Genomic DNA, 13,221 nt, shown 5'->3' on the forward strand with positions numbered 1-13,221 from the left:
AGGGAAAAGCAGACCTCAGTTATGTTACAATGATGACAGGATTAGCTGAGAAAAAGAAAGGGAAATCAAAACACAAATCATGAAGAAGGCCACTTCTCACTTTACATGAGCCACTGTAAATACGATGGTTGCACCCTGACTCACCTGCGTCGGGGTTATGTCTTACAAGGGCATAGAATGGATTGCTGACAGTGCATCGTCTCCAGATTTCTCCCAAGTGCCAGGATTCAGAACACTCCACATTTTTAGATGGTGCAAGGTTTATTCTCGCTATTTTTGTTCCACTTTAGTGTTGTGTCTCTCTGGGGGTGGGGGAGGGAGGGGAAGTAAAGATCGCCTGGAAAATTCAGCCTTGTATGCAGGTTTTGAGTCAAACTTAAAGTTTTGTTTAAAAACACTGCATTGACTAAGGGCTCTTTGGCTACCAGCACATGGTTTAAGTTGACAAAATACCCTAAAATCTGTTGGCATGCTAAACTATGAGATAGTGGAAAGGGGAGGAGAAGGAGGGGACAGGGAGGAGCTAGGAACTGAATTAAAAGATTAACTGACTGTAAAGAAAAAAAAAATATCACAGGAAATTTGTGACACCTGCTTGTGCAATGATTGAGTCCTTGGGAAGAGACAAAAAGCAGCACTAGGAAAACTATAAAAATCCTGTTGGGTTTTTTCCCCAAAAGTGTAAATAATGGAAAGGACCAAGCATGAAATTCTACCAAGAGCACCAGTAAATTCATCATCAGCAAGTTGATGAAAAAAAAAGTAAAGGAACAAGGGGGTGCATCATTTTTGTATACATCTACACAAGATACTTTCCAATTTTTTTTTAAGCAGTTGACCATTTGGAAGGGAAAGACAACTCCTCTTTTAACGCTAGCACTTCAGACTTATGGCCTGAAAGACTCCTGGATAACTGCCAGATTTAACTTGCAAGATGCGTAAGTGAATGTAAACTACACATGGTAAAGAGATGGGAATGTGTCAACATGATGAGGAAACACCATATTAATATCCACATATGTGATAATCTGATGAAGGTATGTTAAGACAACATAGAAAGTCATAAGCATAATGGCAGAAAACAGAATTTGGGAGAATCTCAAAGGGAAAAGATTGATCTTTTCCCCCTGTCCTGAAATTTTTCCACTGATGATATGTTAACACAGCAGCAAGCTCATTTCAGCTTTCTGCCTTGCTTCAGGCATAATTTAAAATCTGATAATAATATGAATAATAGTGACAATTTCAGACATTCATGCCAAAGTTTTGCCATACTGGAGGCCTCTTTCATTAAACCTTTATTTAGACTGTAAGCTGCAGAAAAAATTACAGTAACAGAACTCCATTGACAAACATTTCACCCAAATGCTGTCTGCATTCCTCCAACACAGACGGGCAGCTGAAGTGCTTGTGGTAAAACCTAAATCACTGAAACTCTGCCATACTGTAAGCAGGGGCAAGAGGGATTGTTCTACATGACCTCACCTTAAAGCATATGAACTAAGTAAAGCAAATATCCTCTTTAGAGATCTTAAATCCTCTAGCCCAAATTACAGACCAACAGGACTTTGCTCTTAAAAGTCTTGATGAATCCCAGCATAATTCAGAATACAATGATGAAGCAGGTACAGAATAACTCCAGCGTTCACATTTTAGGATTTGACTCTTCCTCCACCTCCTTGCATATCGCCTGTCACACAAATACATAAAAACAGAACTTGTTCATAGGGGACATACTGTAAGCACAGGAAATGCCAGAGGACATTGCTACCTTAGTACCTTGTAGGTACTCTAGATAATCTGAACTAAAATGTTAATGCAGCTCTGCTTTTTAGTGTGCTGATACAGCCAAAGGAAAATAAAAAATAAAGTAAGTGACATTCACCCAGTCTTCTAATAAACAGGTTATTCCTATGGAAGACCTACCATTCAATCCTGTCTCTGTTTTTTCAAAGCACTGTGCCAAGGAGGGAATGCATGAAGGTTTCAATGGCATTTAGGGTACAGCTTCACTGTGGATGTACAGCTTCACTGTGGATGTACAGCTCTGGGGCTGGCTTTCAGCTCAGAGCCTGCCTGCCTTCTTCTTCCCCTGCATCATTCCTAAGCTCTTCAGTTTATTAGTGTGTTTTTCAGATTCTTCTATTCCCATGTACTTTCTATGCAGAGCAAGATAATTATTCCCAGGGCAGAGATGTATTTTCCCACCAATCATTCAAAGCACTGTTTTCTCATCCTCTGTTTAAAGAGTAAGTCTATTTTCAAAAATAAACATGCTAAACTAGATACAAGACGTTAGCTCATAATGAAGTTACAGCAGTCGGTATTTCCACCGCATGTGCAAACAGTGGCTACCTTCAAGCTAAGGGCAAATTACAAGCTCAATTCTCTGAGCAAGGTTTTGTATTCTTACATGGCGAGCTACCAGCCCACTCTTGTGAGTGGCAATCGGGATTGTTATGCTTTCAGATGAGTTACATTTCACAGGAGGCTCATCTCCACAGCCCAGTGCCCGAGACTGCAAGCCTGAAAGCAAGCAAGTCTCCAGCAGCCTGACTGCATGGCCCACAGAAACACATCAGAAAGCTGATATATGGATATGCTGTTGTGATTCACCACATTGCTATGGTACAAATCAAGCAAAACAACAGAGATCACACCGACTGCTATTATCAGGGCACAACATACATGGCATGCCTTTTGCTTCCCTCCCTTGATACATCCAGGCTAGCTTTCCATCACACAAATTTCAGTGTCAGCTACATCAGAGAGCAAAATACATAAGCTAGTTACTACTAGCTTGTCCTACTGTCCATACATAAAACTGGTATTAGAGACAAGCAAAGTAGGTATTAGGAATGAGTTAAATGAGCTTGGCCTTCCTTACCTCTGTGTTCATATACACATAGCAATTTTGGTTTCCAACACAGCAGTGTTTCTGCGAAAGTACAGACTACATATTCTGAGATACGATTTTCGTTCACAAGCAGTGCACGCAACCGTGTAAACAAGAGACATGGGAAATGTGAGGCCTAGTTCAAGTTTAGAGATACAGTAATAACAAAACTGTTTGTGCTCTATTTACATCTACTTGATGCTGCACTGTGGAAAGGACTGTGCTCTTGCTACCCACATAAAATGGATGAGAAAGGAAAGGCAGGAATGAGATTAGGTTGTTTAGGCTATAACAGCCTGCTTTTTTATGCTATTTGTTTGCATGGCTACTGTGAATGTTTTTGCTTTTATTACCTCTTCAGTTTTAATATCTCAGAATAATAGTATCAAGTTCTTTTTCCTTGTATTTGTTCCTTATTTGCAGTTTACAATAAATTTTCACAAGTTAATTAAAAAGTTGCTTGTTTGGGGCATTTAGGGGAAGAATATGTCCTATGAAAATGATAATAAGATCCCATAACATAAATGATTCTTTAAAGTTAGACCCTACAGGAAGAAAGTAACATTTGAAATCACCTTCATGCTTCCCAAAACCAAAAACACTGAAAGAGACAAACACAAAACAAAGAAACTTCTCCAGACTTTACACAGCCTTAAAATATTTTTTCTTTTAATAGAATTTACCCTTATTTGATTTACAAAACAGAGCAGAGGAATAATGTTCTCTGCAAGCAGCTCTATAAATATTGTAAAATTACTAACTGGAGACACGCGGCAATGGAACCTACTTGCTTTTATAGTCTAGGATTTGTCACTGTGAATCAGAAGGTATTGTGAAAGGGCAGTAAAGCTTGGTGAGTGATTGTCACAGGCTGGAGCTTGGCAGGGTAAGCAACCTTTTCATTTCAGGAGTGGGCATCTTATGATGGGGGAAAGAAAGAAAGGAAAAAAATTATCAGACAAGATTGACTTCAAGATGTTTCTCTTAATGGAAGTTTTCGTGTCAACAGTCATTTCAATGCTAATGTCAACACTTTTTTGGAAGAAGTAGTACCCTGTAACATTCATTAGGGATGTCATGAGCATCCCACAACATATGGTGTCTCAAATCCAATTACTTTTCTATTCAAACCATGACCTTGAATAGGTTCTTAAAAGAAGAAAGAACACAGAAACAAAGCTACTTCTGCCTATTTTATGGCTTAGTGGCATACTACTGAAACTCAGAATCATGTCAAATTGGCTTTTTGTTTGTTTTGCTTTCTATTTTTTTTCCAAATTTAAAAGAGTTATAGAGTTTATTTATATAAAAGTATTTGTGGCAACATCTACTATTTGCACATTAAATGCACCATGTACATAGGAATGGGCATTTTGAAATACTTTAACCAGCCATTGGCTGGATTTGGTTTAAAGTGTCTCTATTCAGAAGGCTAACATAGAAGTTCTCTATGTCCTACAGAGCCTGAGCCTCAGATTCCTCTCTGCATTGTGACAACATCACAACGCAGATGTGTGAGAGGCTCACACTGACAGGGGCTTCCTCACTGCAGCTGTTCACTTTGTGTCATTTCTGAACATCAGTCTTTCCAGTTCAATTGATGCAAAAAAAGACAGAAAAAAATAGAATTATCTCTTCCTGGGACTATTATTTTGGCCCTACACCAGGCTAATTCAGGAAATAAAAGAAAACCTTTTCTGTATATTTTGCCTTTTGAAAGCACTACCTTCACACAAGGATTATTTCACCACACTTGTTTGCCAGATAGGACTTTTCTTCTGTGAACAGCTTCTGCTATATGATTTTTTAAAAAGCTCAAAAAAAAAAATCTGTAACTCTTTTAACTCATTTTGTTCATGTGAAGATCTAAAAATCTGACCCATTCTATATCAAGCAACCTGTCCCTCCAGAAAATAAGTTATTTATAAATGATACCTTATTGGCACTTCTCCACTTCCCACAAGAACAGGGATATCATTGCGCTGCTACAGAAATAATACTGGTTATATAAAGCTTACAAATACTTGCCATCTCTTTGCAATTTCTTCCTAAAACAGATTATATTGTTACAATATAAACATCCATGCCTTTAATGGCACAATTAAATCTCTCATAATTAGTCTAGATAGTTACCATAGTTCTTCACTAAGCTTTGCTTAAATATCCCAAATCATTCTTGCATTTTAATACATTAAAATATGTAATTATGTTTAGTATTTGTTCACATTTATTATGCACAGTCACTAGAAATCAAGTTCAATTTGAATATATTTTCTAATTGATATTTAGAAACACCAGCAGATAAAATAAGTGCTGGAGCTATATTAATACACAGATAAATACACTAACATAAACCTCTGTTACCCTTTTTAATGGCAAAAGGAATATTAATTCAAGACATTCATTCATGAAAAATATTCATAATTTTCCTCTTAACTTTAAAGGAACCTACACGCTATGGAAAGATTAAATATGACTGATATTTTAGAAAAAGAATTATTGATGAAAGAAAAAGCCAGGAAAAAAAGGAAAAATAAAAGAACCCACGATACATACCATGCAAAAAATAAAACTGAAAGGACTGACTTGTCTCAATAGCCATCAGTATTATTCATAGCATTAGAGCTCAACAAAAGAAGCCATCTTTTAAAATATTCCACATTTGTAGCATTATTTATAACGTGAACTGAGCAGAATGCGAAGCTGACAGTGCTGCAATAGGAAATATGGTCGGTCAAGAGAAGAAGTAATCAGCTTTCGGGGACTTCCCCACAGCTTGGGGCCTGGGAGATGTTTGTTCCACCAGAGGCTGTACTTGCAATCTGTGACAAATCACTGCCCCCTCTTATGTCTCTGTTCACACCTAAAAAAAATGCTATAAAACCTTAGCACAATAGGGAAGGGTTGATATAAGAACAACCCCATAAACAATTCAGCTACTGCAGTAATGGAAGCCCTTATAAAGTTTTGGATAGATTCAGAGCACAGACACAGCCAGAACAGTGCAATATATCCCATCTTTTTTTTTTTTTTTAAATATCCCCAGAGATAGAGAGAGGAACCTGGTCCCCGTCCAATGCCATGAGAAATTGTCAGATCTGCATGACCAGCAAGAATTGAGCTATCAAACTACAGGCAGCAATGTTTAGATAACAGTATTTAGTGTTTAGATAATGATGTTAATTTTCCAGATGCCTCGATAATGACCTACTACCCTGCTAGATGAGGTAACCAAGGTAGATTTCAGTGGCTAGTACAGAGCTACTCAAACAACCAATTCCAACTGAACACCAAGTTCTGTGCCCAGACTGCACCTTCAAATAGTTGTTTTCCATTTCCAGTCCATTTCACTGCTTGTATATTTTCTCTGCATCCTCTCCCTCCTCATAGTGAGCATAAAGATAAGCACACTGAAAAGCTTGCTGAGCAAGATCAGATAGCATAAAAATAAAAGAAAACAAAACAAAATAATCAAAGCATACCAAAGTGTGTTTCATCAAAGCTCAGAATAGGCTTTCAGAAAATCCACAAACAGCAAAATAAACAAAATACAATGAGAAAAGGAAAACATTACGCTAAAAGCAAAAACAGTAAGGTTAAGGATGAAGGAAGAGGATAGTAAAATACAACAATTGTAAACAAAGAGCAGTAGTAACTCCACTTGTGTCATGTTCAGAATAACTCCAGTAAGATGGTAACAAACACTTCTATTGACATTGAATACCAGGCTTTCAGGATGCTGTTAATAGTGGCAAAATACGGGGAGGACAGAAGAACTAACAATGTCTGACAGCAACTAAAAAAGTACACAAATTCAATGCTTAACGAGAAGACCAGTGTAAGTTATATGATTCAGCTTAATTAGCAATAGTTTTAAGAAATACTCATGTCTACACAGTATTTATAGTTGAGGACATCTTCCTAAGGGGAACTGGAATAAAAAAATGTGAATACAGGAATATCCTATGTTTTGTGAAACAAAGAAATCTTCTTCAGACCTCTGTATCATCTTTCAAAGTGCTGAAGAGCCGTTGCCATGAGACAAATGTTGCCAACTTTTTTTTTCCATGTATTTGAAGACCCAGGTTCAGCAATGATCAATTTTTGATGGTGACTTTACAGAGACTACACAATATGCAAGCGCAATATCATACACATTACAGAAAAATACTTACTGAAGAATGAAAAGTATAAAGTACCATACTCATTAAAATGCCTCACTGTGAACAATTGCTTAATTAATGCTCTACAGCATGTACATGTAACTCTAAAACTGAGCTATCCTACTGTATATAGTAATACCCTGCCAAATCCATAAGCATTATTCTTATTTTCTTTATTATTTATTGCATTCTTTGCCTAGCTAAGACTAAGAAGGGCTTCTCTCGTGAACTGTCACAGTTGCTTTTGCGTTTTGTTACTCTTTTTCTGTCAGCGGCTGCGCAATGACTACTGCAGTTCAAGGCTGAAATTCACATCCTTGCATTTTGCTTCCCCTTCTCATAGCAAGAGATAAAGTACTCCTTTCTCCCAGATACATTTCAGCACCCCAGAATTATCTATATTTCATTCCACTGGGAAAAAAGCTCTCTAATTGGTAAACCATTTTGTGCTTTTTAAGAACTGAAGATGATAAAGAAATGGAAGATGTAGGGGCAGTGAGATATCACTCATAGGCCACCCGGATGTGGTAATGGAAAAAAGTGGCACTAAGACCCCGGTCACTCCACACAAACACACTGTGCACCAACAAATGCATGAGAAATAAGCTGCTGAAAGGAATGCATCTCATCATGCACACCACTATCACACTTGTTAACAAATGAAAAATAACCCAGGACCTGACCTTGTCACTGGCACTGACATATCCTGCATCACTGAAACCTCACCAGCTGATACCCAGGGCACTGCACTGCCCCATCCCTTCCCTCACACACTCAGTAGATTCACAGACCTGGAAAAGGACACAGAAGCACCACTTTCACCTCTACTAATGTCAAACACAAGGGAAAAATCTCAGACAAGACCTTCATTTGAGTTCATTCATTTGGCATTTGAAACCAGAGCCAAAGCCAGCACATTGCATATATTCATGTATAAAGTATCATGGATGGATGGATTTATAAAGGAGGTTGCTGAGTCTAGAGAAAATACTAAAAAAAGTGTTGAGCCAGGACTACTCAGTGTTCACAGGAATTGGGTTACAGACAAGAATGACTCAAACCTCACGTTGCTTTCTTCCCTCAGATTTCCATAGGATATCTATGGTCTCATTCCTGTAACACAGTCAAATCCTGGGCCTGGTTTTTCTTTTAGAAGAGGCGAAAAAGCAGACACCATAATTTAATCATTACCCTTCATAGGGCACTCTCCAATTCCCACCAAAAGGGTACAGCAGAAGTTCTGATTTAACCACACGAATCCCAATTCCAAAACCACTAAAAGAAACAACATTACCTGCAGAGAACTGAAATCTGATGAATCAGCATTCTATCCTCAACTCCCTATTGCCTCTTCATTTTTCTGAAACCGTCATGTGAAGCAGATGAGCAGAAGTTCAAGTCCTAAAGGTAGAACACAAAAATTATTAGATATCAGAGAGAAGCACAGTCTGAGTTGAAGTTGCATCACCCACACTTAAGAACCACCTTTTCTCCCAACCTCCATTGGGTCAGCCAAAACTTATTTCAAGAAACTCTCCCAGGTGACAAACCCCAAGCACCTACAAACTTTGCAGAATTTGTGTGAAGACTTAGAGCCTTGGTGAAACAGATCATTCCCATATAAACCTACACAGTATGCCCATACTACAGTACGTAAAACCAACAATCCAGTCTTTAAAACCAATAGCAGAGTCAGGTCAATGTTGTATCCTCACTTAAAATCCCTTGAGCCAGCATATTTGAAGTTCAGCTGGGTGCTGTAAGCAGAGTTACATTTATTAATTTCTTTAATAGCAAATTTTCTTCTCCTTGTATACTCCAATTTGTTTCTTAATTCCATCAAACTAAAGTAGGCTCCTTTCCACAATTCTGCATGATGAACGTGTTTGTTAAAAGCTCATTACATTATGACCTTGCACTTTAGAGTATTACGCAAGCTAAAATTTACTACATATTTCTCTTAAATTTGTGAGGGATTTTTTGTATCTACCTGTGTGCTCATTTGCTAAGGAGCCAGTTTTAGTAAAGAGATACCAATTTTTCTCTCCCTTACTGCTGAAAACATTGTAACTTTTATTTACATATACTTTTATGCACACACAAAAAGTGCCATAGACGTGGCAGTCATTGATTATTCTATAATGGTTAGGAGGATTTATATATCACAGCTCTGGCATACAGATGCTACTATCTACACGTCATGTTTTCAGAGCCCCGAGGATTTTCATTTTTTAGGTTGATAACATAATTTCTCATGCTGTCAGTTCCAAACATGTGTATTGACAAGGCTGTCAAGAAGTTGCCTTTCATGAATTTATTTTCTTTTACTCGGTTAATTCAAAGCTTTTCAAATTATGAGAAAGATGATTTATCCTTTAAGATGTAAATAAATTCAAGGGAGACAATGCGTTTAAATTTGTTTCTGTTATAGTCCAATTAGCTGCTCCTTTCCAGTGAAGCTTTATTTTTAAAATGGCCCAATGGTATTCAGCTAATAGCCAGCTTTTTGGTCCAGCAAGAAGAGAACTCAGTGGATAATTTTATCATATAATTTTCTATGCAGTTCCATGCTATAGCAAAATTATAATTATGTATTATAAACACTCTGTCTTAGTACTCTTAGTTTACTACTTCCCCAACATAGATGTCACTATAATGAAAAATACTGCAGGTGAATTTCTAGAGAAAAAATAAGAATTCCTCACTCCTTTCAACAGCAAATAAACATAAGCTTATGTGATATTTCCCCAAAACAACTTTTTAGATTAAGAGTCACTGCAACATATAACCAGAGCCCAAATATTTGGGAGAAATATTTACCAGAGCTGAAAAACATATGGCAGTAGGACACTTGGGTAGCAGAAGGACGAGCTAGTGTAAGGTGGTTGAGAAGGAAGCAGGCTACTCCCTGAGAATAACAGCAACAGTTCGGTAATAAAATAGCTTTTCAGTTGAAACTGAACCGGTCATGACAACCACAAAACACTCATAATTCGTCAATAATCTTAAAAACTAATCAAGTCGGTTATTTAGCAGTATTAAAAATCTCACTTGGTGTGAGCCTTTCACATAATCAAATATTCCTGTTTTCCTTTCATTTATTTACAAAGGGGTGGGGTAGAATTTGTGCAGACATGAAGCAATTTCCATGGAATAGCTTTTCTCAACCTGAGAATAAACCTACTAAAAGAAATATTCTGTGATTCTGTGATATTTCATTCTTATTTTCAGTGACTAGATGAAGAAAAGACAGTTCAGAAAACGTTTACCACTTCCTGATGACTTCAGCAGTCACCATCATTCTCTGTTAAAAGGAAAATCTGTGGTGTTATTGTGGATCATTTCTGACCATTTAACAACCAACTGCCCTAGGCTTGTACACGTATGCAAGGCAGGTTCTACCACAGACGCCTGTGTTTGTAATAAACAGCTGCTGATATTTATGAAGAAACTTCCAATTCATCATAGCCCCATGGTGACAATGGTTTGTTGTTTTTTCTTTTTAGAAGAAATTACAATGGACACCCTCTTGTGAGTTCATTTAGAGTAGATGCATTACATTCAATGGGAATGAGTCTGTTGACACACTGTCCCAGCCAAATGTTGAAATGGCCTCTCTGGAACACCCCTGAAGGCTTTATTTGTCAGCTTGAAAAATGTGTTTCATACTGGTATTACCTGAAAAAGCACTTCAGGTTGACTGTATTAGTGCTACTAACCTAGACAGCTTAAGCTAAACATGGTGTAGCAAGAGCTAAAACAGCCAGAGCTCTACAAACTACAGCAAGCGTGCATTTAAATCAAAAGATGTTGAACACACTGCTTAAAATAAAAAATTGTTTCCTCAAGTAACAACAACAAAACACATCCTAAAGGCCTCCATCTCGCACCAGCTGTGAAGTACTTGGGCGCATGTTGTGGGCAGCATTAAGTTAAAGTAGCAGCAGTTGATCCCATTATGGAAGGGAAGGGGTTCCAGGCTCAGCATTTTGCTGGGATCAACAGCTGTCCGAATCTCTTCTTTTTGATTAAAAATCTCTAGTCTAAGCTAACCCCAATGTGTCTTTAAAATGTAAGTTAAAGGTTCCTTTAAAGTTACAGCTGTTACCATCTAAATCTCTCCTTGATGACATTATGCATATCTATAAGAAGGATTTCCATGCTCTCAGTGCAGAGGAAACTGATGTTTCAATTAAGGCTTTTAAATCTTATGCCTCCAGAAAAGTTCAAATCTCTACCACTAATATCTTTTTCTTTACACACACTGAAAGCATGATCAGTCTGACCTTCAATCTTCCTCGCCTTCTGCACTTATCTCCTTTTTCTCCTTGTGATTCTGTATATATTTCCTTTCAGAATAGTTCATGTCCTCAATTTTCCCCATAAATTTGATGCCCATAACCTTTTTAGTGTTAAGGTTTGAGCCCCATGGGATGCAACCTTGATTCTCTGGCAAAAAATCTGGAGGATTAAGGGCAGCATTGAGTAAACATTTACTCAGTTTAGTTTGTTTTTAAAAAGCAGCTCATATAACTTGTCTGAGAAGCAGAGCCTATCAACTAATTTCATATTACTGAACTACAATCACTCTTTCAATATAGGAACGAATACAAGCACCACTAAAACATAAAAGGCACCTAGGGACTAAATGGGTGGGGGAGGAGGAAAGGAGAATCACTATAGAAGATTATTTATATTACCTCTTTTAAACACACAAACATGCCATGGGACATACATTTTTTCACTTGTTTTTTCTAAAGGAAGGTTTAAGTTCTCAGCCATTAAGCAGCAGATACTTGTGTCACCTTAATTCAACAGCTGCATAATTCCTGTCATGAGTCTTACTTTAATGAAAGCTAAAAATGAGTGGTGTTATTCAGCTAGTTTTGATATTTCAGCAAGTAAAGAAGAAAACCAAATATTTCAGAGTCTACAATTCCTGCTCACCAAGCAGATCAGCTGAGTACAGCTGGCACATTTAGCCATTTAATCCGTAGCGTATTATACAAATTATAGAAATATTTTTATTATATGAAAGGTAATGGGAACGTCCTGTCCTACCAAATCAATTCTAATGGTGTTTACATTAGCAAAAATTAACGATTAACTATTAATACATAGACAACATAGGTTATAAATAAGGTATGAGAACTGGATATTTATTTTCACATTCTGAACACAATGTCTCTCATGACTTAAAGGACCTGAAGCATGACATAACTTCAATATATTTTTTATTAGTACAATAAGTCTATCCAACTGTATGATATACTGAAGTACTTGAGATACCAGTACGTATACAGGGTAATACTCAGTAGCACAATTAACACTAAAGCAATTTCGTGGTCGCTGCAGGATCCAGTAAATACAGCTGCAAAGTGAATCAAAAGGTGTTGTAGCAAAACTGACACCTCAAAAAAAGTATTCTGAAAGTGCTAAATATTGCTACACGTTATTACTGGAAAAAAAATACAACAGTTTGCAAGGACCTAGTTCTCTCTTCAAAGGGAAAATGATGAAAGAAGAGTTTAGGGTGTCTATGCACCCTTTTAGAATCACTCTTTAACAAGCAAAATAATGACGTGTCCTGAGAGGTAAGCCAGCAGATGAACCATAAATATCATGACCAATGCACTGCTAGCTAAAACACCTTATTTCTCCTACCCATTTTCTCTCTTTTAAAACAGAAATGTGGCAAATGCTTTTCAGAAAACAACAACAACAAAAACCTTCCTATTTTATCTCAAAGCACTAAGAAATTTAAGCATAGGATGTCACGACCTGTTCACCTCTCAGCCTCCAGTTTAAACCCTGCACTTACATGGCATTAGAACATGTAACATATAGAATCTATATATATGCATCTCCTTAACTTTAGGGTAATTAACCATAACATAAAATATAATCAATCATTGTCCAGGCAGAACTCATGTTGCCATGCCAGTGGGATGCATAAATCACCATTCTGATATCAAGGGCACATGCACTGGATGTAACATCTTTGTTTCATTTTGGATTTAAAAATAATTGAAAGATTTTTCCAGCTTTCCCTGCAGTAGTAGCTGCTTCAGCAATTATGAACAGTAAAAATACTACTTCTGTCTAAATCTTTGTAAGCATTAACTGGATCCCATTTCTACTGAAGTCCCCTTCAGCTAAATG

Source organism: Mesitornis unicolor, unplaced genomic scaffold (genome assembly GCF_000695765.1).
Source record: "Mesitornis unicolor isolate BGI_N332 unplaced genomic scaffold, ASM69576v1 scaffold38090, whole genome shotgun sequence".
Lineage (NCBI taxonomy): Eukaryota > Metazoa > Chordata > Aves > Mesitornithiformes > Mesitornithidae > Mesitornis > Mesitornis unicolor.